The sequence below is a fragment of the Humulus lupulus genome, chromosome 3 (assembly GCF_963169125.1).
Source record: "Humulus lupulus chromosome 3, drHumLupu1.1, whole genome shotgun sequence".
Taxonomy (NCBI): Eukaryota; Viridiplantae; Streptophyta; class Magnoliopsida; order Rosales; family Cannabaceae; genus Humulus; species Humulus lupulus.
The window spans coordinates 263682346-263685780 of record NC_084795.1 but is presented as its reverse complement, the minus strand read 5'-3'; the positions used below and the strand labels follow the sequence as shown (position 1 = coordinate 263685780).

At 34.6% G+C, this 3435-nt stretch overlaps 1 pseudogene; it reads right to left on the bottom strand.

Annotated features, from left to right (window-relative positions):
• Positions 1 to 497: 497 nt before the first annotated feature.
• LOC133825629 (probable metal-nicotianamine transporter YSL7) lies at positions 498 to 1812 on the bottom strand (annotated as a pseudogene).
• Between the last annotated feature and the right edge of the window lie 1623 nt (positions 1813 to 3435).

The following is a 3435-nucleotide window of genomic DNA, read 5'->3' as shown; positions in this document are numbered from 1 at the left end:
TGCACTTTGACCTAGTTTTGATAATTTTGTGCAAAATAACCTTTGATATTCGAGACAAGTGGTCGAAAAATTCAGATAGCTATTAAATTTTTTTAGATAACTGATCAAAATTTTAGACAAATGTTATTATGCAAAAAATTATCAAAATTATGCCAAAATGCAAAATAACTCCAAAAAAATATCATTTTCTCAAGGGACCCTTATAAAAACTATTATTGTAATACACTTCTATTTGTGAAAAAAAAGAAAAAAAAAAGAAAAAGAAAAATGAACAAAAAAGATGTGGGACTCGATACTTGAGTGGAGTGGGAGAGTGTAGACAAAACCTTACATAGAAATTGAAAAAAATAAAGACATCGTATAAATGAAAATTGGATACAGTATACAGTTAAAATAACTGTGTATCAGTCAAATTGAATTAATAGGGCTAAAATTTGTTTTTTGTGTAAATGTCTCTAACAGAAACCTAGGTAAACATGACTTAAATACCTAATAATTTATCGACTGCACTTATTATCTTTCCGAGATAGAAACTTCATGCAAATTGGTGGTTTAAGCCCAGCAATAGCAAGAACTGAAGCAGGTAAAGTCCATATGCCATCATCACAGATTAAACCAGAAGCAACAGCAGGGGCAAAAGCATCTGCCTTGGCCTTGTTTATCTTAGTCCATATGAACAAAATCAGGCTTCCAATACACATATCAATGGCAAAGTTTGCCCCTATGTAGAAAGGTATTGCCATTGCCATTGGAATTGGAATGTATCTTCCTCTTTCCTGTCCTATGACATCCTTTATGAGGTTAACCAGAATGGCTAAGCCAAAGAAAATGAAACAAAGCAAGAGGCAATATTTTGGCACAGAGCCGAACCCTTCTACTCCAAGTATGGCCATGTTTCGAAACACAACGGCAAGTGGAGCAGGATATTCAGAATTGGGGCTTCCGAGGTTATCAAAGCCCTTGTAAAAGACCCAGAAGACACAGGGAGAAATGACACAACCCATAGCTGTCCCAATAGCTTGGCTGACAAACATGGAGCGAGGTGAAGCTAGAGTTAGGTAACCAGTCTTAAAATCTTGAGTCAGGTTAGGGGCTGTTGAGACTATGTTCATCATGACTCTCCACAGGCAGCTAGACCAGCTAGAACCCCACCGTGTGAAGATGGCAAGTGTTCCGTAGGTAGAAGCAAGGGACCAATCCGTGAGGCCACACCCATATGCATTGCAAAAAGCCAATGCAGGAGCAAAGATGTAGATTACCAATATCTAATACCATTTGAGTTGGGGGAATATCTGTGGAAGATTACCAATGGAGATGGCTGCAAGTGCAACGTAGCCTCCAAGAGCAAGCCATACTGAAATTTGGTCTTTCACAAACACTTCTCTCCGGCGTTTGTCATCAAAAGATGGCTCATCTTTTGTATAAGAGGGACGATCTGCCACTGGCAGAACGCTGTCCGCCACATCTTTTACTCGGAAATGATTATACAAGCCGAAAAGAGTTCGGATCAGCACCTTTATGAAGTTGTACAGTCCGTCGCCCAAAATCAAGGCGATGGAAATAAACACCTAATAAAACAAAGTTTGGGATTTAAAATGTAAGGGCCAAGAATGCATGTTGTGGTTCAACTCAATACAAAATCCAACTATTGTCAACTGAAATTCACCTTGTATCCTTGAAGGCCAATCATACTGTGACACCCCAAGAAAGAATTCCTCCAAGCATCACTGATATGTTCAAAATGTATGGGCAAATCATTCCCACTCCGACATATGTTGCAGAGAAATCAAAGTAAAACCTACACCGTAGCATGTTGTTCAGTCATTACGGATGAAGAGAAATGAATTTTTTCTCAAGAATTGCAAAGAAAATAAATTCTGTACACAATATGTACAATTCTTATATTTTGATAACTAAAATGCATCAAAAGGGCACATAAATTTTGGGATAGACTAGATTACAACCGTTATGCTGTCAAATTTTTTGTAGATTTAGAAAAGCTAAACATTACAAAATAGTTTTAAAGTTAGTGTGATTTAATTAATAATTTTTAAAGCAATTAATAAAAATTAATTAAAAAATTATAAAGTATAAGTAGAAATTAAAATAATAATCTTTAATGGTAAATTAAAAAAATTATAATTAAATATTTGTTTATTTAATTAATTTTATAATATATTCATAAAAGTTGATAATATATAGAGAGAAAATAGGTAATTAAGTTAACTCTTAAAATTAAGTTAAAATTAAAATAATAATTTTGAAATAATAAAACTTTATTGTTATTTTAAAAAAAATAAGAAGTAAAAGTTGTAATAAGAATTTGATAATTATTAAAGAACATAATAATAATTATAATGAAATATTTGTATATATAATGAAATTTTACAATACATTCATAACTAAAAATAATATATATTCATAAAATTTGATAATATATATTTGTTGTACCCTAATTTCAGCATGAGTCCTTCACTCGGCTCGGGTAGAGCTAGCAAATGAATATATGGAGAAATAACCAAGGAAATGATATATGTTTATTATCCACGTAAGCAACTCCGGTTTCACATGGACATGTGTGGTGTTAGGCGTCCTGGGTTTAACCCAAGCTACAAACATGAAGGTTGTGAAGCACGAGCTCATGATATTCAAATGGTTGTCGAAGTACAAGCTCAGAGAGATATCCAGCTCATGATAATTCAAATATATTGCGTATCTGCGGATCCCCAAAGACCCGAGTACTTTTATACGATTATTTATGACCAGTTTGTCATATTTAATGTCTCAGATATTAGGAGACCATTTATTTTGTGATCAAATCATATCCCAGTATAAATTAGAATTGTTTGTATTAAATGTAATAAATATGTAAATCCGTGATTGACTCACGCGGTTACCCAAACCTGTCCATGGAATTTCTCTATAAATACTAAGAATATTGGATAGGAAAAATGACGATTATTCTGTAATACTGAAACTCTGCCAAAATAGAGAGAGAAACAACAATAATATAGACTCGTGGACTAGATGGATTTTAACCACTGAACCACGTAAAAATATTTGTGTTGTGAATTCATTTCATATTTCGGTTTATTATTAAGCACTAATCAACCTTAGTATTTCTTAAATACACTGTTGGTAAAAAACCGTGTCAACAGTTTGGTGCTTTCATTAAGAGGACGAAATTAGTGCTTTCATCAAAATCCCAGTCAAATCTCATCATGGTGGTCACTCGCTCAATGCACGACAATGAGATAGAACAACCATGTGGGCAGGAGGCCCATCATACCGCTGTTTCAAACGAGCATGGCCCTGAAGTTCAGCAACGCCCGGGAAAGCAACCGGCGGGTCACAACGATACTGGGAGTTCGACGTCATTGCCACCGAATCCAAACCCAGACTACTTAACTGTAGTTGAGTTGGAAAATATGCAGT